Source organism: Stenella coeruleoalba (assembly GCF_951394435.1).
Source record: "Stenella coeruleoalba genome assembly, chromosome: X".
In the NCBI taxonomy this organism is placed as follows: domain Eukaryota; kingdom Metazoa; phylum Chordata; class Mammalia; order Artiodactyla; family Delphinidae; genus Stenella; species Stenella coeruleoalba.
In genome coordinates, this window is record NC_137152.1 from 120,041,758 (window position 1) to 120,069,494 (window position 27,737).

At 47.2% G+C, this 27,737-nt stretch overlaps 1 protein-coding gene across 6 annotated transcripts in view; it reads left to right on the top strand.

Annotated features, from left to right (window-relative positions):
* Nucleotides 1-227: 227 nt before the first annotated feature.
* The window catches only part of MAMLD1 (mastermind like domain containing 1), a 115,958-nt gene continuing 88,448 nt past the window's right edge, over nucleotides 228-27,737 (top strand). For 2 of the 6 annotated variants that reach the window (XM_079909694.1, XM_079909701.1), the window contains exons 1-2: nucleotides 228-634; nucleotides 1,366-1,723. The gene's annotated coding sequence lies outside the window, so the exon portion shown is untranslated. Of the gene's footprint in view, nucleotides 635-1,056; nucleotides 1,182-1,219; nucleotides 1,231-1,365; nucleotides 1,724-2,145; nucleotides 2,370-27,737 lie in introns of those variants that run through there. The other 4 variants (XM_079909697.1, XM_079909691.1, XM_079909695.1 and 1 more) reach the window with 3 other exon arrangements.

Sequence of the window (27,737 nt, forward strand, 5' to 3'; positions counted from 1 at the left end):
AGTAGCCCAACAGGCCGGGGACGGGGACTCCATCGCGGCCTTGTCGGGAGTGAAGGTGAGGGCTGCGATCAGCTCAGTCACCGGAGAGCAATACCCTCTCCTGGCCGCTGGCCTTCTCCAGGGCAGCCCCGGCTGGGCCCGGCCAAGGTGGATTCCTACCCAGCAGCCCCGCTGAGCCGCGGACCCCCGCCGCGCCCGCTGGGCCGCGCTCGCCCCGCTACCGGGGCCGCGGAGCAGGAGTCCGACACCTGTGCCCCACGGTGGGGCCCGGACGCCGCTCCTCAGTCAGGAAACTTGGGCAAACGCTCAGAGGCAAGCGCCCGGCTCCGTCGCGCCTACGCAGCCCACGAAAGGACTTCGCTCGGTTCTGGGAGGGGGCCCCGCGCTTCCCGCGGGCCGAGGGCGTGGGCGTGGAGGGAAGGAGGGGCCGCGTGGGCGGTTGGCCCACCCCTTTATTCCCGGCCCGCAACTCGGCCGAGTGTGACCAGATGTGCTGGTGACAGGTCGCTCCTCAGAGGTGCAGGCGGGAGCCCAGAGCCCGCTCTGGGGCTGCTGCGCTCGGCGCTGCTGCTGTCGGACCGGACGCGGCGTCCGCGAACTGAGCTCGCTCCCTGCCGCCGCCCGGGAAGTGCAGGTTAGGAAACGCAGCCCGGTTGGGGACCCCGGAGGAGGGGCGCGAGCCAGCCCCCGGGGAGACGGGGAGAGGAGCCACCGGCCTCCGCGCCCGGGCAGAGGGAGGGCGGCGCGCTCCGGCTCGCCGCCGGGCAGCTCACGAGGAACCCGTGTTCCTGCAGAAGCCGCAGGTGTCTGCCCCGGGATAACCCCGCGCTGCGAGAGGCCAGGCCGGCCCAGCTCCCGCGGGGGCTCCGCCGGCCCGAGGCCAGAGAGGCGGGAGACTGGCTGGCGCGCCCGGGCTCCTCGGCGGGCGGCACAGACAAGGTCCGCACCTGGGCGGGGGCGGGGGCGGAGGAATGCAAGGAGGAGGAGGGGGCGGGGGCCCGCCGGGCGGAGGGGGGCCGCTAGGCCAGGAGCGGGGCGGGTGCAGTTCGGCAGTCGCCACCTGAGAGCCCTGGTCCCCACTGCCGTCACAGCGGGTCGCCTTGGCCGTCTGGGCGGGAGCCAGCGGGCAGACGCGGCGGCCGTGAGACCGGCGCTCCTCTGCCCGCAGCCGTCCGCGGAAGGTGAGCACCCTTCCGGGGCGAGGGGGAGGAGGCCGGGCCGCTGCTCGAGGTCGGTCTCTGCCGAGGACGGGAAAAGGGGGAGGGGGGGATGGAAATGGCTACTTGACGCTGACACCCCGGTCCGGATGACGATCGGGGGCCCTTCGGGGAGCTGCCATCTCTCTCATTCTCTTTCTCTCGCCAGGGCCTCTCGGGGATTCGGTCTCTCCCTGTCTCTCGTCTCCCTCGGTCTCGGTCCGTCTGGAGCGCTCTCCGGCCCTGTCGCCGGTGAGTGCTGGCTCTCCCGCTCTCCCTGCTCGTTCCGCGTCCGTCAGGGGCGCGCTCACCAGCTCGCTCGGCCCAGAAGCGGGAAGTCTACCTGCCGTGAGCCGGCTTCCCGAGCGCGCGGGGCTCCGCCTGCCGCCCTCGGGCGAGCTCCATCCGCTCGTGCCCGGGGGCGCACGGCCACCCCGCTGTCGCCTCTCGCCAGCAGCGCACCGTCTAGGCGGGCCACCTGCCACCTAAGGCACCGACCGCCTCCCGCTGCGTGCGGAGCCACCGAGGTGAGTGTGCGCGTGCCCCTTCCTTCCCTCCCGCTGCTGCCCGGCTGCCCCGGCTCGAGTTGAGTGGAGAAACGAGGCAACCGCGGCGAAGCCAGCCTGCGGCCGCTTTCCTTTCCAAAGAGTGGCCGGAGGGCCCGGTAGGCCCCTCGGGCGGCCGCCGCGCTTCTGCTAACCCCGGCCCCCTCCGGGCCTGGAAACTCGGCGTTTCGGGGCTCGGGGCCGGCGGGGTCGCGGGCGGGGCGGCGTGGCTTCCCCTTTAAGGCCAGAGCCGCTCGTCGCCGCGAGTGTGAGGGTGTGTGAGTGTGCGGCGTGCGTGTCTCCTCCTCCCCGAGTGACACAGCAGTGAGAAATGCCTATCAGTAACTTAAACCCCCGAAACTCCACCTTCCGGGCGCGCGGCGCGGAGCCGGGCGGTGGGAATGGAGCGAGCAGATTGAGGCCGCCGCTGCAGCGCCGCCGGCATGAACTTGGCTGCGAGCTGAAGCGGCCGGAGGCGGGCGGGCGCGGGGGCACCGGCCGCTAGCCAGAGGTGATCTGCAATCGGGCCGGGCCGCTCGGCGGGCGCCGGAGGCCAGACTGCCCGCGCCGGTGGCCGCCCGCCCCTCGGGCATTGCCCCCGCCGCCGCCGCGGGAGCTCCGCAGCACGGTAAGGCTGAGGGCGGGCGCGGGAGGTCCGACTGCTCTGGGGGCGCCGGGCTGCACTTGTGGCCCGCACTTGTGGTCCCCGTCGCGGAGAAGCGGGGGCCCGGGGATACTGAGAGCCGGGGGACCCCGAAGTTTGCTCCGAGCACACGGCCCACCTGGCGCTGCGCGTGGTCGCCCCCTTCTCGGACTGGCTGGGCCGAGCTCAGCGCAGCTCGCATCGCCCGGGACTGTGGCCTGTGCCTGCACCCCGGCGCCCGCCGGGCGTCTGGAATCGGGTAGGGGCAGTCGAGTACCGAGAAGGGAAGGCAGAGGGGCGCGGGCCACGAGGGCTCCCCCGGCCGCGCCGGGCTACCGGGAGGCTCCCGCTCCGACCCGGCGCACCCCGGGCCGCTCGCAGCCCGGATGCCACCGGCGACGCTGCCTTCGCATACCGGCTCCCAGAGCTCGGGCCAGTCGGCAGTGGGCGCTGGGAGCAGGATTTCCCCCAACCCCACCCGTACCCAGTTTGCCGCCACCGAGCGGGAGTGTGGAGTGTGCGCGCGCCGAGCCCGCCGCCTTTCGCTCCCTCCCCTGCCAAATTCTCTGGAGAGCAGCCCTGAGCAGAGCTGGCGGCTCGAGGCAGCCCCGACTGGGCTCCTGCCCGGAGCTCCCAGCGCCCCCGCGCCCCGAGCTCCCAGGCCTCGGAGCGGCAGCACAGCCCGGCGCCCGGCGCCCGGCGCCAGCGAGGGCGGGCGGGAAGCCCCCCGGAGCGCCGCCAAATACTTTTCACGGCCAGTTGGCTCGGCCAGGCTCCGTCCCGATGCAGCGTGTCCGAAGCCGCTTGGAAAGCTGGCCATACGGTCTGATTTTGATCCGTGATTAAATTCGGACTGAGCAGACACTAATAGGATTAGCTTGCAGAAAACTGCCCTGAAGTCGTCGGAACCTGAGCAAACAGACGCACTTCGGGCCGGGGGCTTCGCCCCGCCGCGCTTCTGCAGCTGGGTGCGGCCGAGCGGGACACCCCGAGTGTGGGTGGGAGTGTGTGCGCGGGCGGGAGCACAGGATGGCTGAGGGAGGTGGAGAGAAGCGACTCCACTTGCTGGGGTGGCTTGTCGTTTTTTGGCAGCAGGAGGAATTCTCCCCCCCCCCCCCGGCCCCAGGGCGCCGTCCCCACGGCGAACGTGCCCTTTGCGGGTAGCCAACCAAGGCCAGCTCCGGGACATTGTGAGGGCGAGCGAGCTGGGCGTACGAGAGGCGGCCGCGCTGGAACAAAGACGCAAAGTCTCCCCGAGCCTGAGCAATTTCGAAAGAGTTGGTTGGGAAGAGGGCCCGAGTCTCCCGGGGGAGACCCCCGCGGGGATCGCGCCGCCCCCGCCGGCCCGGGCCCCGCGGCCGGGCGATCCCGTTCCCAGGCTGCGGCAAGCCGGAGGGCAGCATCGCAGCGGGGCAGCCCAGCCCTCCGCAGGCGTGGGCCGCCTCCCGGGTGCCCACGGGCCGGGTGGTGTCGGCCTCGCTCCCGCTGGGGCTTCCCGGCCGCCGCCGCCGCCGCTCGGGGCTCCCGGAGGCCGCGCAGCTTCTTCCCCCACTCCACCTCTTCTTGTCTTTATAGATTCTCCCCTCCCTCCCACCCCCGCCGCCGTTGCTGCCGCCGACAATCCGCTTTATAAAAAGCCCCTTTGTTTCCCTGGAGGCTGGAGAGAGGGAAGGGAAAAGGGACGCAGAGGCAGGGGGCGGGGGCGAGCCGCCCGGGACAGGAGGGCAAGTGTAGGCGGTGGGGAGGAGGCTGGGTCTCGAATCCCCTCCGCAGGAACCCCAGAAGGCGTGGGGAGCCCCCGGCTCCTGGCGCCTGCAGCGGGCCCGGCAGCCGGGCGGTGGACACCCGGGGCCCCCGCGGCCCGGACGGCTGGGCTGGCGGCTCGGCTAGCGGGCGGGCGCGGAGGCCAGAGGCGGCGCACGCTCGGCGGGTTGGGCAGACGCCGCTCGCCGCTGCGCTCGCCGGGCGCGGGCATAGGGGGCGCTCTTTCCTCGGTTTCGCTTTGCAGCCCGCGCCCCTCGCCGCCTAGACTCAGGGCGGCTGTCGCACCTGCCGGTGGCCAAGACGACGGCTGAGACGACGGCGGCGACTCTGAGGCTAACGCCACCCCGCGGCTGCGCTCCTCCCTCCTCCCGCGCCCTCCTGCCACCCCCAGCCCCCTACACAGGGGCTCAAACGCTCCGCGGGGCCTCTTTGTTTGCACGGAGGGAGGGCGTTGGAACTGCCACCTCCGAGGTTCGTGTAGCTCGGGCAGGCGGTAGGGACGAGGATGCACCTCCGGAACGTGCGTCAGCCTACCGCCTCTGACAGAGCCAAGGCCCTGCACTTGGGGGTGTCCGGGACCCACGGGTTCCCGGCACTAGCTGGAGTGAGGATTCAGCCGGCCCCTATCCCTTACACCTGCCCTGCCCCCCAAACTTGCGGGAACTCGGACTTGCGCGGAGGAATGTTAAACATAATGTTTGGAGTAACCTTTAGCCAGCCTGTCGGCCTGGCCGGCCCCGCCCCCGACCCCCGGACCGGTCCGCCTCTCTACTTGTAAAGTTTGTTCGGAAGGGGAATACTGACAATAAGAAAAATTGACAAATAAGGAGAAGTGGGCGGGGCCCAAACTCGACTGGTAGGTCTCCTGAGCGAAGTCAAATTCCTCCCGGTCTCTCGCCAGCTCCACCCCCTCTTCCCATTTAATCTCCCGGCGACACAGTGTGTGTGCCTTTTCACATATCTTTCCCCTGCTCCGCTCTCCTCCGATCTCTGGAGGGTATTCGTAAGTGCTGGTCGAACATTTGTTCTCTGGTCTTTGGAACAGAAGGAAGCGTTAACTCCCCCCCACCCTCGAAACACACACATCCCAACTGCATCTAAAACCACAAGAAAGTACTCAAAGGGTAAACTGTGGGCTCTACCTTCTCCTCCCCCTTTGTGCTTCCCTTCTGGAACACGATCATTGGAAAATAAAGCTGCTGATGTGCGAGATGGAACATATGGTTCCTCCATAAGAGAGAAGCTGAAATGGCCTTGAACCTGCCGGACAGACCAGCTGTTTGCTGCCAGCCAGAGCAGCTAATCAGCTTCTTCCCCTTAAAGTAACAGCCCTCTTTGCTCTTGATGACCAGTTTGCATATTAAATAGGATATTCTCCAGAGGAGAAACGTGATGGGCTCCTATATTGCTTTGTGCTTTGGTAGTTCTGCAAAGCTGGTCCCCTGCCCTGAGGGCTGCCTTGGCCTCACCCCACTCGTGCCTCCAGCGTTTGAGTGTGTTTCCTTCCACACTGATGTACTAACGTTGCCCAAAGTGGAACCTGGGAAGGAGGCGGGAAAGGGGAAAGAGAGCCAGGCTGAGAGATTCCCAGATGCCCAGGAGGAAGTCTCTGTTTTGTTGGTACTGGCTTTAGAAAAACTAGCAGTTCTCTCCCCACCCCTTAAAAATATCACAAAGAGCTGCAGCTCTTCCTTATAAGATCTGCTTAAAAATCATCCTCTTCCGGCTGTGACCATTTTCAGTTTTCCTTCAGTACAGTGCGTTTGAGAAGGGGGGGGGGGGAAACAGTTTGGCATTGGAAGAAGAAAGGCTTGAGGAGATACGAGGAAATTCCATGTTAGGAAATCATTAGCAAAGGGTGACTTCGTCTGTTTTCCTGCCACTGACGCTGACAGTGACACAGATGTGTGGGTTGAAACAGGAACGTCATTGAATTTTTAAACTCAACCAGAAAATAGCCTGTTGCTTGGGTGGGAGCGGGGCCATACATTCACTGCATCTTAAGGTAGGAGATTTACTGTTGTTGATTCTTTTCACTAAGGAAAGGGATTTTGTCAAGCTTAGCCAGCACATTTAATATCATTTTTTCCCTTTTAAGTGGATCACCCAAAGGCTTAAAATGCACCTGTTAATAGATCAGCCCTAGGAAATCAACTGCTGTCTGTTTAGGCTTCTGAAATGGGCAGAAACTGACCTTAGGCAAGTGGTCCTTCTGACGGTAGAACCACTCTCCTCCTTTAAGGGGGCTTCCTATCTGCAGTAAACTTTTTTACGATTCTGATTTTTTCTTTCTGCAGCGCTGCATCAGAGAGATAATTAGCCTAGGAGCTGGGAAACTTGTGTTCTAGAACAGTCTCCCAACTAATTAGCACAGTGGTCTTGGGCAAGTCAGTCCTCCCTCCTTGTCCCTCTACCACCACGACCTCGGAGTCCGAGTCCCTTCCAGCTCTGACATACTGTGATTTGTGAATGAAATAGTCATTTTCTGGGAAACTGAAATGCTGTCGGGGATAGCAGCTAGATAGATAAAGAAATGGGACTGAGATTTTGAGGGGCAGCGAGAAGAGGGAGGAGGAAAAAAGGACAGAAGGTCAATCCAAACAACATGGAAGTCGAAATTGTTCCCTCTCTGTATCTTTCACCCATGTGAACATCTAACCCAGAAGCCTGGATGGTGGAGGCTGGGAAGCGACCCTGAGGGCTTCCTGTCCGGTACCCTTAATCCGGTGGTCTCAGGACCTACTGACGGCAGGCCTTCTCATCATTGGGTTGGTTTCCAGATAACGAGATCCAAACTCTCTGAAATTAGACTGGCATGTTTCCAAAGGACTCATCTAATATAGAACAGATTTGCTGCTTTGCAGTTATTCAGCAAAGGTTTCAAGGACAAAAAGGCCTTCCCTCTCCACACATGTGCCCCACTGGAGTATATGGGCTCTGAACTCACTGCTGAACCTTTTCTTCCTAGACCACCTGGGTATTTTTTAAAAATCACATTACCAACCTGGAGGACGCAGCAGCCATGCAAGGATCTGCCACTGTCCTGCTTCATGTTAATATTGATTTTTTTTTTAACGGATGGGGGGGGTAGACATTATGAAGGAGGACCTTTTATCCTCTGAGCTCTTTAGCAATTATCTTGCTGCCATAAATGTTGATACACATATAATGGATGTAACTAAAAAATCTCCTTATCCAAGCAGAAGAGGCTGAGTGTTTGTTGGAGCAGATAGAATGCTGAGAGTGTGAATAGACCGACCCAGATGTGCTGGGGAGGGAGATAAACGATGGGGGAACAGGAGTCAGTTACTATGGATCAGCACAATAAACCAATTCCCATCATACACCTCTCACAACGCCAGCCACCGACGTAACCTAGGCAGCAGCAGTCAACTGTACGGCAGGAAAGGAGCGTCACGAAGCTCAGTTGGAACAATCTGATTTTTCAGACATTGAGTCCTGAAACATCTTCCAGACTTTGAGAGAGAAACTTCATAAATCTGTGTGAACCTGACGGGGTTTTATGGCAGTGTTTATTACTTGTTTCTGTCATCACTGTGTCATCATTTCATCTGCAAATGTAGCAAAGGAGGAACAGCGGGGAGCCCTCGGGCAGCGAGTCAGGGGCGGGTCACTGTGGGGATGAGGGGCGTGGCTTGTGTTAACACTGTTTACCTGGGAGGAGTTCGATGCACAGTCCCAGTGGGGTCCTGCTCACAAATGACCAGCCTGGGCGACTGAAGCCCCAGGAGCATTTTCTGCAGGGGGAGAGGACGGAAGCAAAAAGAGTTGGGTTCCCTCCCTCCCCCACCCCATTGCTTGCTTTCTTCTCCCCATTCACAGAACCTCTCCAGTTTCCTTAGGGCCTCAAGTCCCCCCACCTAAAATCTGACCTCTTCATGATTTCCAAAGCAATCAGATTTGTCACAGCCCAGAAAGCTCCCCCGGAGTGAGGCATAGCGAGGGGCTTTGCTGACTGTGGGCTCTGCAGAGTGAAGGCTTCCAGAGACAGGGCTTAAGTCCCGCCCCGGCTGCCCTCTGACCCTGGCGCACACAGTGCCCCTTTACATACAGCCCAGTCCCAGCCTCGAAGTGGGGTCCCAGCCACTTCCCCTCCCGGTGTGCCCTGCTGCTGGCTCTGCCCAGTAAATAATCATCAAGTGCGGTTTGGGAAATGCCACTTTCTTAAGGCTGAGGGTTGTTCCATGAGGCCCAGAGGAGGATGGGGCCGATCGTGGGATTTCATCACGTGCTTCCCCCTTTCCTCCACCTGTGGAAATACCTGGACTCGAGGCCACAGGGACACAGTTCTGCTGATTCTAGAAGAAGCCACTGGACGCCGCGGGGCCTGAGATAGTGAATGGCATCTGCGTCAGAAGGGCCTGGTGGCCCCGGCTGGTGCCTCCCCTCTTTGGAGGGCAAGTGTGGGCCTTTGGGAACTGGAGACAGGACAAAAACCAAGTCAGGTCACCCTGAATGATTGGGACAATCTCAGGTCCTCTGTCCAGTTGTCCCGAGTCCCCCTCCCCCATCCTTAACAGTGCTTTTCTGTTTTGCTCAGCGTTTGAACCTGAAACCCCCATGTGACATGGAGGGCGAGGGGAGAGGATCCAGCTTTGACTTCCTTTTCGCGGGCCCAGTAGCCAGCTGACCCGAGTTCCTGCACAGAGTGGGCATAGACGAACCAAGGCACTACATACTCAGATGCTGAAAGAATTTTCAAGCTGCAGGAGTAAAGCCCTGTGACTTTACAAGAGAAAAAGTAGGGCCCAGAGAGGGGGCCCGACTTTCCTGAGGAGACACAGTGAGGGGAGCCCTAAGGAGATAGAACTCCGGTCTCCTGCTCTCAGTCAAGTACTTGGGTCCGGAATGCCCACTTGGCGCCCGTGCTGTGGGCACGCGGGCTTCCCTTTTTGAGGAAGAGCAGGTATGACAGGAGATGCAGCGCGAGGAGAAGGACCAGGTTTAATTGTGGGGTAATGGGATTTGCCCTGGATCAGTGTGTGCTTTGCTTAGCATCGTTAGGATGGCGGAGGGGCATGCTGGCATCAGAAGCCAACGCTTAGAACCAGTTGAAATCGGAGGTTGTAAATGAAGGATCAGACTGGGGCTCAGGCTTTGGTGCCTCCGAAAGGCGTGTGTCACGTCTTGTTTTCAAGTTGCTGACAGAGAGCTGGGCCGCCAGCCCCTTGGAGGGCTCGGCTGGGTGGGCTTTGTTGGCAGTGGCGACGGTTGTTTGGGCTTTGCTCTTAATGAGATCTCAGTGTCAAGATCTGTCTCTGGAAGTTGCAGCGCCGACCTCGGAATTCTAAGTGGGAGAGTAGTTTCGGTGCAGTTGCCGGCGTCACACGCTTTGCGTGTCTAATTCTCAAAGACTGGCGTGCGTTATGCTGGGTTTGGGGCGGAGGGAGTTCCTAAGCCGCTTGTCTGTCAAGGATTAATTTAACCTCTAATTACTACATTTTCTTCGCAGTTTGCTGCACAAACATGTTGTAACAAAAGCTCAAAGAAGTATGCCATTTCCTTTCGCCGCCGCTCTCCAATTCGTCTGGGGGGGATACGGAGTCAAATCGGACACACTTGGTGTTAAAATAATGGTGCTGACATTCGAATGAAAGTGAACGATCTGGTTGTTTCTAGTGACCCCCCAGCGATGGGGTACAGAGTATTATGGTTATATGCTATGATTGTATATTATTATCGTGGTCCTCGCAGGCCTCAAAACGAGCCCTGAAAATATGGGAGAGTGTCGCCACATCAATCCCACTGGGGCAGCCAGTACTCCCGACACGTGGCCCGTGTGTTGCCTTTGGAGCGTGACTAATGCCCTGCACTGGAGGCCAGCCTGGAAGCGCTTCCTGCCCGCTAATAGGGCAAGGTGGCGAGGTCTGGACCCTCAGTAGAGGTGAGGCCATTATCAAATTGGAGCCTCCCGAGGGCCTGCTCCCTAGGCAGAACCCGTTCAGAGCGCAGCGACAGTGAAATTGCAAGATTAAGCTACAGGGATTCTCCAAGCAGGCTGTTCTCCCTCCTCCTCCCTGTGCCCCACCCCCGCCAGAGCAGCAGCCTTCCCCAAACAGCGGCAGCGACTGTGGCAGTCAGAGGCCCGTTTCCCACCCCGGGGTGGCTGGAAAGTCTGGCTTCTCAGAGCCGGGCAGGAGGCCTTCGCGGCATCCTTTGCTTTCTCTTTCCAAGTGCACGGAAATAGACTTGTGGGATGAGAGTGCCGAGCTGGTGAGCCAGTTGTGGGGCTTTGCCTCCCGGCCCGGCAGTTGTGGAGAGCCAGACTCGTACACTCTCGCACACGCACCCCTATCTCAGGAGCCCAGAAGCATGATTGCTCTTCGTTTCCTCCCACAAAGGAGAGGCACTTTGCCTTTTCGAGCACGTTTTGTCCCAGGAGTCGAGAACAAGATGCTGACATTGTTTCTCTTAGTATCCTCAGCCCATCCTTTCTGCAAGGCGGGACCCAGATAGAAAGGGCTAGGTCTGCAGCCCTTGTTCCCCCCATGGCTGAGGACAGGCTGCCTGGCCTTTTCAGTCATGCCTTGGGGTTGGCCCTCTGCAAAATTCTGAGCAAACTCGTTTGGGTTCAGTCCCCCCATTTTTCCCTTCCTGGGTCCTAGACCTGTCCCCTCGCCCTTAGCTGCAAAGGCACCATCCTCAGCCCTGTGTGTCTTAATGTGACTCCCTTACTTGGGAGAATCTGGAACCTCTGACTTGAATTATGGTAAGTAAGGGTTTGCCATGCCTTGGAGAGCATGTGCTCTTCAGTGCTCGGGTAGGAGGGGTTCAAGGGTTAGGGAGGGCCTCTGGGCCCCCCCCCTCCCCAAGTGGCATCATGCCCACGTAAAGCTGGTTCTGTCCATGAGATTGGAACACGGCCAGGCTCACCTGGCTGCCAAGCCTCTTCTGAGCTTGGTTTCAGGGAAGCCGACCTTAGCTGGTCTCCTGATTCCTGTCTCTCTGGAGCAGGGGCAGCTCTGTGCCTTTTGTGGGTCACGGACTTCTTTGCGAATTATATGCAAAGTTGTGTCTAATTGCAGGGGCTCATAGATCCTTCTAGAAGCCCATTCATGGTTCCCTCAGGGATCCTTCGAGACAGGTTAAGAACACCTCAGCATGGTGCCTTGGGCTGTGCCAGATTGCGGGGTCACCGCTGGTTACCACACGGGCAGAAACGCTGTGCTGTGGTGGGAAGAACAGTGCGCTTTGCCATTGGTGCCTGTTGACCAGCTGCGGGATTTTAATCAAGTCCGTGAAATATGAGAAGGCTGGCCCCGCCCAGTGCAATGGCATCGTGGGAGATTCCAACTAGACGGTGTTGGAGAGACCGTCTTGCAGACGGCAAGCTCGGCCAGGCTCTTGGGTTGCTGACTTACCATTTGGCCTGTGAAATTAAACAAAAGAAAGGCAGGTCTCTTTTGAAGTGAACAGTCCTTTTGTCCCTTCTTTGACATTACGACCAGCCTTTGACCAACAGCTGAAGCCTGTGCGCCTGGAGCCCGTGCTCTGCGGCGGGAGAGGCTACGACAATGAGGAGCCCGTGCACTGCTCGCTGCAACTAGAGAAGGCCCGTGCACAGCAGCGAAGATCCAACGCAGCCAAAAATAAAAACAAATAAATAAATAAATTGAAAAAACATACCCAAGGTGAAAGAACTTATGCCAATTAATGATGTGTCATGGATACAAGAGTGAACAAAACAGAAAAAACCCTCGTGGATGATAGTCTAGTGGGGGAGACAAACAATAGGCAAGATTAATAAGTAAAAACTATAGTATGTTTGAGGCAATGTGTCTTGAAGCAAAATAAATCAGGGAAGGGAGTTGGGGGACGTCACGTAAGGGTGCACTTTTTTTTTTCTCCTTAGGAGGTACTTTATTTTTTTTTCTATTAAAGTATAGTTGATTTACAATGTTGTGTTAGTTTCTGGTGTATAGCAACTATTCTTTTAAAGAGGCTTTTCCACTGTAGTTTATTACAAGATATTGAAGATAGTTGTCTGTGCTATACAGTAGAAACTTGTTGCTTGTCTATTTTATATATGTTAGTTTATCTGCTAATCCCATACTCCTAACTTATCCTTCCCCCACCCTTTTCCCATTTGGTAACCATTAAGTTTGTTTTCTATGTCTGTGAGCCTGTTTCTGCTTTGCAAATAAGTTCATCTGTATCATTTTTCTAGATTCCACATATAAGTGATATCACACGATATTTGTCTTTCTGTCTGACTTATTTAGTATGATAAGCTCTAGGTCCACACATGTTGCTGCAAATGGCAATATTTCATTCTTTTCTTAACGGCTGAGTAATATTCCATTGTGTATATATACCACATCTTTATTTATTCATCTGTCAGTGGGCACTTAGGTTCTTTCCATGTCTTGGCTATTGTAAACAGTGCTGCTGTGAACATTGGGGTGCATGTATCTTTTCAAATTAGAGTTCTTGTCTTTTCTGGACATATTCCCAGGAGTGGGATTGCTGGGTCATATGGTAGTTCTATTTGTAGTTTTTTAAGGAACCTCCATACTGTTCTCCATAGTGGCTACACCAATTTACATTCCCACCAACAGTGTAGGAGGGTTCCCTTTTCTCCACACCTTCTCCAGCATTTATTATTTGTAGATTTTTTGATCATGGCCATTCTAGCCGGTGTGAGGTGATACCCCATTGTACTCTTGACTTGCATTTCTCCAGTAATTAGCAATAGTGAGCATGTTTTCATGTGCCTGTTTGCCATCTGTGTGTCTTCTTTGGAGAGATGTCTATTTAGGTCTTCTGTCCATTTTTTGATTGGGTTTTTTTTTTTGATACTGAGCTGTATGAGCTGTTTGTATATTTTGGAGATTAATCCCTTGTTGGTCACATTGCTTGCAAATATTTTCTCCCATTCCAATTCATTTTGTTTGTAGTTTGCTGTGCAAAAACTTTTAGTTTAATTAGGTCCCATTTATTTATTTTTGCTTTTATTTCCATTACTCTAGGAGACAGATTCAAAAAAATATTGTTGCGATTTACGTCAGAGAGTGTTCTGCCTATGTTCTCTTCTAGGAGTTTTATGGTGTCATGTCTTATATTTAAGTTTTTAAGCTATTTTGAGAGTTTCTTTTTGTGTATGGTGTGAGGGTGTGTTCTAACTTCATTGATTTACATGCGGCTGTCCAGCTTTCCCAACACCTCTTGCTGAAGAGACTGTCTTTTCTCCATTGCATAGTCTTGCCTCCTTTGTCTAAAATTAATTGACCATAGGTGTGTGGGTTTATTTCTGGGCTCTATTCTGTTCCATTGATCTATGTGTTTGTTTTTGTGCCAATACCACACTGTTTTGATTACTGTAGCCTTGTAGTATTGTCTGAAGTCTGGGAGGGTTATGCTTCCAGCTTTGTTCTTTTCCCTCATGATTGCTTTGTCAATTCTGGGTCTTTTGCAGTTCCGTATAAATTTTAGGATTATGTGTTCCAGTTCTGTGAGAAATGTCATGGGTAATTTGATAGGGATGGCATTAAGTCTGTAGATTGCTTTGGGTAGTCTGGCCATTTTGACAATGTTAATTCTTCTAATCCAGGAGCACAGGATATCTTTCAATTTCTTTGAATCATCTTCAATTTCATTTATCAATGTTCTATAGTTCTCAGAGTATAAGTCTTTTACCTCAAGGGTACACTTTTAAGTAGGATGGCCAGCAAGGACCTTGAAGCGAAGGTAAGATCTGAGCAAAAACTTGTAAAACCATTTATCAACTAGGCCAGTTCTGCCCACTAGAAATATAATGCAAGCCATAAGTACGAGCCACACATATACAATTTTAAATTTTCTAGTGGCCACATTAAAAAAGTAAAAAAGAAACATGAAATTAACTTGAATAATATGTTTTATTTAACCCAATCTATCTAAAATTATGATTTCAGCATGTAATCAGTCCAAAAAATGTTGAGATATTGTACACAGTTTTTGTTTTATGATGCTAAGTCCTCACATTCCAGTGTATGGTTTGCACTTACGGCACATCTCAGTTCAGACTAACCACATTGCAAGCGCTCAGTAGCCACATGTGGCCAGTGGCTACCATATTGGAAAGCACACAACTAGACTATTCAAGTTAAACGTTCTCATTTTAGTAGGTCACTGATGAACTGTACTTTATAGAGTGCTTTCTTTGCTGACTGGGCTGAAATTATTTAAAACAGATAATATTGCTAATCATCATTAACTTACATAAGTTTTTTCACCATGGGTATTTAGTAGCCTTTTATATCTTAAGTCTCATATGTCTACTGTCCATCCATCCATCCACCCATCCATCCATCCATCCATTCTCCAAATTGGCTCTACTGGAAAGGAGCCCTCTGATTCTCAGTTTTTCTGCCTCATGGTCTGGGTTCTGAACGCGGACCTAGAGGGAGTTCAGTGGACCAGCTGGTGTCCGCCACACTAAGCCGGGCTTGAGGGTCATTGGAGACAGGTCGTTTGTTGGGAAGAGGCTCCAGTTTTGACTTGAAATTTATCAAAACATCAGTTAGCATTCCCGGAATGCCTGTGTGTACCTGATACTCCTGTCCCGTTGCCTCTTGTAAACCCATGCATCAACTGTGAATATTTTCTAACGGTTGGCCCTCCGGCCTCTAGTCTACACTATCTCTCTGGTGGGTTAATTGATCACTTCTAAGCTTCTTAAATTTAAGTTTTAGCTTGACATAAATTCAGACTTCAAGAAAAGTTGGGACTTCCCTGGTGGCACAGTGGTTAAGAATCCACCTGCCAATGCAGGGGACACGGGTTGGAGCCCTGGTCTGGGAAGATCCCACGTGCCGCAGAGCAACTAAGCCCCCGCGCCACAACTACTGAAACCCACGTGCCACAACTACTGAAGCCCACGCACCTAGAGCCCGTGCTCCGCAACAAGAGAAGCCACCACAATGAGAAGCCCATGCACTGCAACGAAGAGTAGCCCCCGCTCACTGCAACTAGAGAAAGCCTGCGCGCAGCAGCGAAGACCCAATGCAGCCAAAAATTAATTAATTAATTAATTTTAAAAAACAACAACGAAAAAGAAAAGCTGTAAGAATAATAGAAATAATTTCTTTTTTCTTATTTTTTGAATTTTATTTTTTTTATACAGCAGGTTCTTATTAGTTACCTACTTTATACATATTAGTGTATATATGTCAACCCCAATCTCCCAATTCATCCCACCACCACCACCCACACCCCTGCTTCCCCCACCTTGGTGTCCATAAATTTGTTCTCTACATCTGTGTCTCTATTTCTGCCTTGCATACCGGTTGATCTGTACCATTTTTCTAGATGAGTTCAAATAATTTCTGAATATCTTTCTACTCAATTCCACAAATATTAACATTTTACCACATTTTCTCTGTTTATCTGCTCCCCCCTACACACACACACGTGCACGCACACACACACACACACGCACATACATTTCTTTTTCTAAATTGTGTGATAATACATTGCAGACACAATGCACTTTTATCTCAAAACACTTGAATGTATATTTCCTAAGAATAAGACATTCTCTTGCATAAGCACGGAACGTTGATCAAAATCAGGAAGCTAACATTGGTACCAGTCTAATCTAAAGACCTTCTTCGGATATTAGTGATTGTCCCAATAATGTCCTTTATCACAAAAGAAAATTCAGGATTATACGGTGCATTCGGTCATTATGTCTCTTACATCTCCTTTAAACTGGGACAGTTCTTCAGTTTATCTTTGTGTCATTGATATTTGTGAAGAGTACAGGCCAGTCATTTTGCAGAATGTCCCTTATTTGGGGTTTGTCTGATGTTTCCTCATGATTACATTCACGTTCTGCACTTGCTTAATGCGGTCGTTGGCCATGTTTCTCCACAATCAAATTACTATTTTTTCCTTGGTAATTAATAAGGATCTTATGGGAATATATTTTGAAAATATGTCGATAAATTGTTACTCTGCAAAGTTTCACTCCCTAGCTTAACATCCATCAATGATCCTTGCCTGAGGCAAGTTTATCATTCTGGTTGCCAAATAATGAATTTCTAATTCCATTATCCCTTCTATATTTGGCTTTCTACTGGAAGAGAGTGTTCTTTCCGCCACCATTTATTTACTTCTGTCTTTATTTATATCAGGTGAACTCATGGATTATGATTTTTTATTCAGTGAGTTATAATCCTTGACTATTGTTATTTATTTTGATGTTCAAATTGTCCCAGGTTTGGCCAGTGGGAACCCCTTTATGTTGGCTCTTAGGTCTTTTTGACATGTCCCTAGTCATTCTCTGAGCATGGCCTTAATTTCTGGCACAACAAGATGCTCCAGGCTCATCCATACATTTTCTGCTCCAGCCCTAAAAATCAGCCATTTTTCCAAGGAGGCTTAGTTTCTTTTGGTGGAGAATAGTATTTAGAAATCAAAGTGTGGGAACTAAGTGTGTGCTCACTTCTACAGGAGTGCTATTGCTAGTAGACCGTCTCAGTCCACAAAGCTAGGAAATTAAGTAATTAATTATCTCCATCAATATTTCATTTTATTTTATTCATTTTTATTATTGTGGTAATCTATCACTTACCTACCTATCTATAAACCATGAGTTCACACTGTTACCTCAAAATTCCAGTCCAACACCAGAGTTTGTTCTGTCTTTCCCCTTTCCATATTTGTAAACCCTTCCATGACAGAAATCTCTCAGCTATTATCCCTAATAGATTTACTTACTTACTGAATTCTAGAATACACAGAAAGGAGTTTCAGAATTGCTAATCCATAAGTCTATGGAAAGAAGCCTACTAACTAAACTGTGTTTGGCTTAAGGGTGTGTTGCCCGAAGACTGTTACCAAATCACCTGGGCTACTTCTTCATCCCCCCCCCCACAACTTGCCCCCATGTGCTCATTTGAATATGGTTCAGTTCACCTGTTTCTGTTTCGATCCCTCTGAGGATTTTTATTTCCCCATCTTTGTTCATTTTAATTATTTTAGCATGTGAAATAACGTAATTCCAAAGGTTAAATCTGTGCCTTCCATTCGTGCCCTCTAAGTAACCAACCTCGTTCTTTTTCCTGGGTTTCTTTTTGCACAAATGAGCGGGTATCTGTGTATTTTCCTCTACCCCTTTCATTCTTACATGAAGGTAGTAGCGTACTATAGATACTCTTTTGGGCTTTGCTTAAAGTGACAGTATGTCCTAGCAATCACTGTATCAATTCATAGAGATCTTCCTCATGCATTTATTACAGCTGCATAGTTTGGCATTGTGTTGATGGACTATAGCGAATTCGACCACCCTCCTATGTTTGAGCATGTATGTTGTTTCCAGTATTTAGCGATTATAACAATGCCGTAAGGCAACCACATGCAGATGTATTTTTCATTTTGTTGGAGGTGCATCTTCAGGGTAGATTCCTAGAAGTGACATTTGTGTGTCAAAAAGTAAACACGTAGGTAGTTTTCTTAGGTATTGCCTAATTCCCCTTCTGAAAGGTTGTATCAATTTGTATTCCTACCAGCAATGCGTGAGACTGCCTTTTCCCCTAAAGCTTCGCCAACAAAATGTTTGCTATACTTTTTAATTTTTTGTAAATCTGATAGGTGAGAAATGGTATCTCAGTAATTTTAATTAGCATTTTTCTAATTATGAGTGACTTGGAACATCTTTTTATTTTTTTTACATACTTGTCCATTGTCTGATATGTTATTTGAAAATATTTTCTTCCAGTCTGTAGCTTGTCCTTTCATTCTTTTAACAGGGTCTTTCGCAGGGAACTTGCTTTATGGACCATACTTCTGTTGTGGAGTCCAAGAATTCTTCATAAAGGCCTACATCACCAAGATTTTCTCAGTTTTGAAAAAGTTTTATAGCCGTACATTTTACATTTAAGATTGTGATCTATTTCAAGTTAATTTTTGTATAAGGTGTGAGATTTAGATTGAGGTTCATTTTTTTTTTGCCCACGGATGGCTAGTTGCTCCAACACCATTTGTTGAAAAGGCTGTGCCTCTATTGAATTACTTTTGCATCTTTGTCAAAAATTAATGGGGCACATCTGCGTGGGTCTATTTCTGCTCCATTAATCTATGTGCCTATTCTTCTGCCAATATCACACACTCTTGATTAATGTTTTTTATGTAATAAACATTGATATCAGGTACAGTGACTCCTATTTTATTCTTGTTTTTCAAAATTGTTTTATTCTGGGACCTGAACCCTTCTGTATAAGTTTTAGAATAAGCTTGTCTTGGCTACAAAAAAAAAAAATCTTGCTGAGATTTTTATGGGAATTGCATTAACATCGTAGATCAATTTGAGGGCAATTGAAATATTTACTATGTTGAGTCTTCTAATCAATAAACTCAGTGTGTCTCTTCATTATTTAGATCTTCATTTCTTTCATAAGCAGTTTGTAGTATTCTGGATACAGATTCTGTGCACATTTTCTTAGATTTACTTTGCATTTTCTTTGGAGCAATTGTAAATGGTATTGTGTTTTTTGAACACAGCTTTATTGATATAGTTCACATACCACAAAATTCATTTAAAGTGTTCAATTCAGTGCTTTGTAGTATATTCAGAGTTGTGCAACCATCACCACTACCTAATTTCAGAACATTTTAGTTACCCCCCAAAGAAACCACATCCCATTAGCAGCCATTCCCATTTCTCCTCACCCTCAGCCCTTAGCAACCAGTGATCTGTTTAGGTGTCTATGGGTCTGACTTTTCTATACATTCCTATAAATGGAGCCATACAATAGGCAGCCTTTTGTGACTGATTTCTTTCCCCTTTACCATAATATTTTCAAGTTTCACCCATGTCTTAGCATGGATTACTACTTCATCCTTTTTCATTGCCAAATAATCCATTGTATCATTCGTCAGTTGATTGAAATGTGGATTGTTACCACTTTTTGACCATGATGAATAAAGGTGCTATGAACATCCGTGTACAATTTTTTGTGTAGGGATAGCTTTCATTTCTCTTGTGTAGATACCTAGGAGTGGAATTTCTGGATCATATGGCGGTACTATGTTTAACATTTTGAGGAACTGCCAGACTGTTTTGCAAAGTAGTTGTACCATTTTACAATCTCACCAACAATATATAAGGGTTTCAATTTTTCCACATCCTCACCAACACTTGTAATTTCCTGTCTTTTGCATTATAGCCACTGATGTCAGTCGACTGTTCATGTGTTTATTGACCATTTGTATACCTTCTTTGGAGAAATATTTGTTCAGATCCTTTGCTCATTTTAAAATTGGGGTGTTTGTCTTTCTATTGTTGATTTTTAAGTGTTCTTTATATATCCCGAATACTAGACCTCTAACTATTATACGTTATACGAATTGCAAATCTTCTCTGAGTCATTTTTCCACTTTCTTGATGGTTTTATTTGTAGCGCAAAACTTTTAATTTTGATGTAGTCTAATTTATCTATTTTTTCTTTTATCACTTGTGCTTTTGATGCCAATATCCAAAAAAAAACCATTGCCTAATTCAAGATCACAAAGATTTACTCCTTCGTTTCTTCTATGACTTTGATAGTTTTAGTTATTACATTTAGGTCTGTCTTCCATTTTGAGTTAATATTTGTGTAGAGTGAAAAGAGGGTCGAACATCATTCTTTTGCATGTGGATATCGAGTTGTCACAGCACCATTTATTGCAAAGACTATTATTTTGTCTCGGCACTCCTGTCAAAAATCAATTGAACATAAATGTAAGATTTATTTCTTGACGCTCATTTCTTTTATCTATTTTTAAATTTAACTATAGTTGATTTACAATATTGTGTTATTTCAGGTTATAGGTTATTACAAGATAATGAATATAGTTCCCTGTGCTATACAGTACATCTTTGTTGTCTATTTTATATATAGTGGTGTGTGTCTGTTAATCCCATACTCCTAATTTATCCCCCCCTCCCCTTTCCCCTTTGGTAACCATAAGTTTGTTTTCTATGTTTGTGAGTCTGTTTCTGTTTTGTAAATAAGTTGATTTGTGTCATTTTTTTTTAGATTCTACATATAACTGGTATCATAGAATATTTGTCTTTCTCTGTCTGACTTAGTATGATCATCTCTAGGTCCGTCCATGTTGCTGCAAATGGCAATATTTCATTCTTTTTTATGGCTGAGTAATATTCCATTATATATATATATATATATATATATATGAACACACACGCATACCACATCTATCCATCTGTAGGTGGACATTTAGGTTGCTTCCATGTCTTGGCTATTGTGAATAGTGCTGATGTGAACATTGGGTTGCATGTATGTTTTTGAACTAAGAGTTTTCTCTGAATACATGCCCACGAGTGGGATTGCTAGATCATATGGTAACTCTGTTTTTAGGTTTTCAAGGAACCTTCATTCTGTTTTCCATAGTGGCTGCACCAATTTACATTCCCACCAACAGTGTAGGAGGGTTCTCTTTTCTCCACACTCTCTCAGCATTTATTACTTGTAGACTTCTTGATGATGGCCATTCTGACTGATGTGAGGTGATACCTCACTGTAGTTTTGATTTGCATTTCTCTAATGATTAGTGATGTTGAGCATCTTTTCATGTGCCTATTGGCCATCTGTATGTCTTCTTTGGAGAAATGTCTATTAAGGTCTTCTGCCCATTGTTTGATTAGGTTGTTTTTTTGATACTGAGTCGTATGAGCTTTCTGTATATTTTGGAAATTAACCCCTTGTTGGTTGCATCATTTGCAAAATATTTTTTCCCAGTCTGTAGATCGTCTTTTCATTTTGTTCATGGTTTCCTTTGCTGTGCAAAAGCTTATACATTTGATTAGGTCTTGGCCCTCATTTCTTTGTCATTGATCTATATACATCTGTCCTTATGCCAGTAGAGTATTGTGTTTTTAATTAAAAAATTTTTAATTTGGAATCAAACATTTCCAAATGTTTGTTGTTAGAATATAAAAATGTGATTGGTTTTTGTTTGTGGATCTTATATCCTGCAACCTTGCTGAGCTCACGTATTAGTTCTAGGAGTTATTTTGTCAAGTCTTTGGAATCTTCCGTATGGGCAATCATGTCATCTGCAGATAGAGACAGATGTAGCTCCTCCTTTCTGATTTGTATGGCTTTTACTTCATTCTCGTAGCTTATTACACTAGCTAGAACTACAGGTACTTCGTTGAATAGCAGTGGTGAGAGCAGACATCCTTGCCTTGTTTCTGATCGTGGGGATAAAGCATCCGGTCTGTCTCCGTTAAGTATAATGTTAGCTGTAGAGTTTGTAGATGCTTTACATCAAGTTGACGAAGGTTCTTCTTTATTTAGTCTTACTTTTATGAGAGTTCTTTTTTTATTGTGACTGGGCGTTGAATTTGTCAAATACTTTTTCCGCATCATTGATATAATCATGTGGTTTTTCTTTTTTAGCCTGTTGATATTGTGGATAACATGGATTAATTTTTTTCTTATTTCACTGTTTTTTTAAACTAAAGTATAGTTGATTTACAATATTGTGTTAGTTTCACATGTACAGCAAAGTGATTTGGTGTATATTTATATATTCTTTTTTTCAGTTCTTTTCCATTATAGGTTCTTATAAGATATTGAATATAGTTTCCTGTGCTATACAGTAAATGCTTGTTGTTTATCTAACTTATATATAGTAGTGTGTATCTGTTAATCTCATACTCCTAATTTATCCCTTCCTCTTTCCCTGTTGGTAACCATAAGTCTTTTCTATGTCTGTGAGTCTGTTTCTGTATTGTAAATAAGTTCATTTGTACTATTTTTTTAGATTCCACATACAAGTGATATCATATATTTGTCTTTCTCTGGATTAATTTTTTTAAGGTGAAACAGCCTTGGAATCCTGGGATAGACCTCACTTAGTCATTATGTATTATTCCTTTTATATATTCCTGGATTTGATTTGCTAATTTTTTTTTAATTCAAGTTTTTAAAATTGGCTTGTAATTTTCTTTTTCTGTGCTGTGGTTGACTGGTTTTGGTATCAGAGTCATAAAATGAAATGGGGAGTTTTCCTGCCTTTTCTATTTTCTGAAAGAGATTGTGTGAAAGCAGTACTGATTCTTCTTTAAACATCTGGTAAAATTCTCCCATGAAACCACCTAGGTTTGGAGATTTCCTTTCTGAGGATTTTTAAACTACAAATTAATCTCCTTAGTAGTTATAGGGTGACTTGGGTTCTATAATTCATATTGTGTGAGTCGTGGTAGTTTGCTAATAATTTCTTGAGGATTTTTGCATCTATGTTCATAATGGGCCTTGGCCTCTAGTTTTCTTTTTTTGTACTGTCTTTATCTGGTTTTTATATCAGGGTAATGCTAACCTCATGAAATGAATTGGAAAGTCTTCCCTTTAGTTTCTGGAAGAGAATGTATAGAATTGGTTTTAATTTATCTTTAATGTTTGGTAGAATTCTATAATGAAACCATCTGGATCTGGTGTCTTGGGGGAAAGTTTTTAAACTATGAATTCATTTTCCTTAAGAGTGATAGTGATGGGGCTATTCAAATAATCTATTTTGGTAGTTTGTGGTTTGCAAGGAATTGGTCCATTTCATCTAAGTTGTCAAATTTATGTGTATAGAGTTTTTCGTAATATTCCCTTATTATCCTTTTGATGTCTGCCAGGTCGTGTAAGTGTTATCCCCTTCATTTCTGATACTGGTCATTTTTCTCTTCTTTATTTTCAGTCTTGCCAGAGGTCAATTTTACTGATCTTTTCAAAGAACCGGCTTTTTGTACATGGACTTTTCTCTATTGTTTTTCTGTTTCCAGTTTTTTTTTATCCTATCTTTATTTCTTACCTTCTGCTGCTTTGGGTTTACTTTGCACTTCTTTTCCAAGGTTCTTGAGGTATAAGCTTAGATTATTGATTTAGGTTAGTTACTAAATTGAGACCATTCCTCTTTTCCAATATACGCATTTGGCGCTATACATTTCCCTCTTCACACTGCTTTAGCCGTGTCCCACATATTTTTATAAGTTGTGTTTTCATTTTCATTCAGTTCAATGCCATTTTTTATTTCCTTTGAGACGTCCTCTTTGACCCATGGATTACTTAGAAGTGTGATGTTTAATTTTCAAGTTTTTGGAGATTTTCCAGTTTTCTTTCTGTTGCTGATGTCTAGTATGATTCCATTGTGATTAAAGAACATACTCTGAAGAAAAAAAAAAGAACATACTCTGTGTGATTTCCATTCTTTTACATTTGTTGAGGTGTGTTTTAGGGCCCAAGATATGGTCTATCTATCTTGCCATATGTTCTGTGGGCTCTTGAAACAAGTGTGTAATCACCTGTTGTGCGTGGAGTGTTTTATAAATGAAATATTCTTGAGTTCATCTTTGTTGTTGCCAACTAGTGATCGTATCTGTTGCGGAGTGTGGGGTGTTGGAGTCCCCAACTATAATGTGAATTTGTCTATGTGTCCTGTTAGCTCTCAGTTTTTGCTTCATGTGTTTTGAGACTCTTTTGTTTGGTACATCATGTCTTACTAGTGGATTGATTTTTTTTATCATTATGTAATGTCTGTCTATTTCCAATAATTTGCTTTGCTCTGAAGTCTTTTTCTGATATTAATATAGCCACTACTGCTTTTTAAAACATTAATGTTTGCATGGTATATCTTTGTTTCCATCCTTTTACTTTCAACCTACCTGTGCTGTTGTTGTATTTGGAGTATCTTCTAGATAGAATATAGTAAGGTTCTTTTTAAAAAAAATCTACTTTGCTACTGTCAGTCTTTTAATTGGTATATTTATACCACATAAATGTAAGGTGATTGTTGATATGCTCCAGCTTAAGTGTGCTATTTTATTATTTGTTTCCTGTTTGCTTCTTCTTGTTCTCTTTTCTTGCATTCCTGTGGGTTACTTAGACATATTTTAGGATTCCATCTTGATTTTTATTTACTATTTTTGAGTATATCACATTGCATAGTTTTCTTAGTGGTTACTCTAATAACAGTGTGCATAAGTAATTTATCACAGTCCACAGTCTACATTTTATCACTTTAAGTATAGAAATATTAATTCCATCTAAATCCCTTTAACCTCCCCACTTTTAAAATAAAATTGTGTTAACCATTTCTTTTGTATACATTGAGTATCAGATGAGATGGTGTTATAATTTTTGCTTCACCCATCAAATGTGATTTAAGAAACTCGTGAGAATCGTTTATTATGCTTATCACTATTTTTACCTGTTCTGAATTTCTTCATTCCTTTATGAAGTTTGAGATCTTTTTCTGTTATCATTTCCTTTCTGCTTAGAGAACTTCCTTTAGCCATCCTTTAATAGTGGGATTATTAGCAACAACATCTCTTAGTTTTCCTTCATCTGAAAACGTCTTGATTTCCCTTTCATTCCTGAAGGATATTTTTGGCCAAATATATAATTTGGAGTGGACAGTTCCTTGATTTCAGCACTTGAAAAATGTTATGCTTCTTCCTTCTGCACCCCATGGTTCCTGAAAAGAAATCCCCTGTCATTTGACTTGAGAGCTCTCTATACATAATGTGTCATTACTGGCTGGTCGTTCTCAAGATTTTTTCTTTGTCTTTTAGTTTTCAGAAGTTTCATTCTGAAGTGTCTTGGCATGGATTTCTTTGGAAATCCTGTTTGGGATTATCTTGGATTCTGGAGTCTGTGGGTTTATGGTTTTGCCAAATTTTGAAAATTTTCAGCCATTATTTCTTTGACTAATTTTTCAATCTTTCTCCTCTTCTTCTGGGCCTCCAATGATGCAAATGTTTGAACTTTTGTCGCCCCATTTCCCTGAGGGCTACCTCCTCCTCCTTTTTTAGTTTATTTTCTCTCTGTCCTTCAGATTGGCCAAATTCTATTGCTATGTCCTCAAGTTCACCAGTTCTGTCTTCTCTCATCTCCACTCTACTCTAAGTCCATTCAGTGGGTTACTTTATTTTTTTATTTTATTTTTCAGTTCTATAATTTCCACTTGGTTGTTTTTTATAACTTTTATTTATTTGCTGAGATTTTCTATTTTGTTAATTTGACTCAAGACTATTTGTAATTTCTTGTTGAGCATTTTTATGATAATTGCTTTAAAGTTCTTCCTGAATAATTCCAAAATTTGAATAATGTTGGTGTTGGCATTTGTTGATCATCATTTGTCATTCACACTGTGATTTTTCTGGTTCTTGTTATGATGAGTGATGTTTTTTTAAAAAAAATCATATCCTAGACATTTTGCATACTATATATGAGACCTTGGATGGTATTCCATCTCACTTTTAGGCAGGCAGTCCCCCTGTTGAGGTGTAATGTGAGAGCTTACTGGGTATGTATGTTTAATTTTTTGCTGGGCCCTGCTAACACCACCCTGGCAAAAGTAGAGAGCTGAACTGACAAAGCTTTACTGCTGATGGCTAGAGTAGATTTAGCTACCCCTGGGCTGTGCCGATACCTTCCTTGGCAAAGTGGAGCGTGGACTTGCCTCGCCTTGCCTCACCTAGCCTCTGAGTGGGGTGTAAGCTCAGCTCCCCACTAGGTCCTGCTGGGGAGGGGGGACGTGGAGGCCTGACCCACATTGTCATTTTGCTGCAAGGTGAGAGCAGAATCTCAGATCCCTGCTGGGTCCAGCTGACATCAGGCCAGGACGGGGGACAAGAGGGCAGTGTCAGCCTCTGCCTCACTCTGCTTCATTCAGTCTTGTTGCAGGTGAGGGTGTGGAGGTTCAGTTCCTCACTGGTCCTTTTTTTTTTTTTTTTTTTTTGCGGTACGCGGGCCTTTCACTGTTGTCGCCTCTCCCGTTGCGGAGCACAGGCTCCGGACGCGCAGGCTCAGCGGCCATGGCTCACGGGCCCAGCCGCTCCGCGGCATGTGGGATCTTCCCGGACTGGGGCACAAACCCGTGTCCCCTGCATCGGCAGGCGGACTCTCAACCACTGTGCCACCAGGGAAGCCCTTCACTGGTCCTTTTTAACTCACACCAGTGGTCAGGTGGAAAGCGGAGTCCTGTCCAGCCCCGACTTGCAAGACCTTGTTCAGTTTCATCAGTGCTGGTTGGGGGTGGATGTTAAGCTTCCCATATGATCTCACCGATACCTGGGGAGGGGAGGACTTGGTCAAGTCTAGTGCTGATGAGCTGCAACTCACAACACCTCCTTCAGCCTGCCAGGTGGATGTGGGGGCTCAGCTCCCCTCAGGACCTTGGGGACACTACCCGGGTGAGGGATTGGGACATGCTTAGACCCCTGACACCTCTGGGTGGAGGAATCAGAGTGGCGCAACCTGCTTACGTGAGGGTGGGGCTGGGGTGTGGTGGAACCCACTTTGCCTGGCGGAAAACACAGGATGGGGATGGCTTTTCTGTTGGTGTTGGCTAGAGCAGGGTGAGTATGTTCAGGAAAGTTTTCTGTCATGTAGGCTACCTTCTTCACAGTCCTTTGATTGAGGGGAAGGGCTTTTACTAGAGACAGAGAGAGAGAGAGAGAGAGAGAGAGAGAGAGAGTGTGTGTGTGTGTGTGTGTGTGTGTGCGTGCGTGCATGCGTGCACGTGTGCCTGTACCCGTTGGTGGTTCTGTGTTGGAGGCTTCTGCAGCAATTTGTCGAGGATGTGACAGTCAGCGAGGCAACCCAGGAAACTCCCCGCTGTCCTGTGCCTCAAGTCTCTAGGTCCTTCGACTGACTGACTCTTCTTTTTACCTCGTAGAATCTGCTTATGCTTGTTTGTTGTATTATGTCCAGGTTTTGCTTGTTTGTCTCTGCAATTTGCTTCTGAAAACATTTCTAATTGTGGTAAAATACACATAACGTGAAATTTATCATCTTAACCATTTGCAAGTGTACAGTTCAATATTATTAAGTATATTCATGTTGTTAGACAATGTGCAAGGTTTTTTTTTAATTACAGAGGGAGGACCTGGGAGGAACGGGGCTACTCCACCTTGGTCAGAACCAGAAGAGTCCTATAGTATGTTTCCCTGGCTATTCTTGTATGTTTGCTTTTTTCGTATGAAATTTAGTATCAACTTGTCTAGCCGCGTTAAGAAGCTTGTTGGTATTTTTATTGGGATTGCATTTGATATTTATAAACTAAGTAAGTGAGAACTGACATCTTTATGACGTTGAGTCACCCTATTCAAAAGCAAAAAGTGTCTTTCCGTTTGTTCAGGTCTCCTTTCAAGTCTTTCCGGAGTGTTTTAGCATTTCCTCAGAGAGGTTTTGTACATGCTTGTTATGTTTCTTCCTAAGGGTGCCACTTTCTTTGTTGTTTTTGTAAATGGAGTTTCCTTTCCTATCATGTGTGTCTCCTCCCTAAGGTTAGTTGGGTATAGGAAGTAAACCTGTAACTCTCACGCCTGGATCTTCAGCGTGTCGTGTGAGCTTAAGACCCAGATTTGTCACAGTCCGTCCCACCTGCTTACCTGGTAGCTCTGTTACACCCTCAGCTCCCTGAGTGCAACTCCTCTTCCTCCCTGCTCACCCTCACCCTCACTCCAGTAATAGTAAACACTCACCAGAAACTGGGGCGTTACTTCCAACTCGTCGTTTTACACCCCCTCACTAGCTAATTGGTCACGAAGTCCTGATTCTCTGGCATTTTAGAAGCTGTGATCATGTA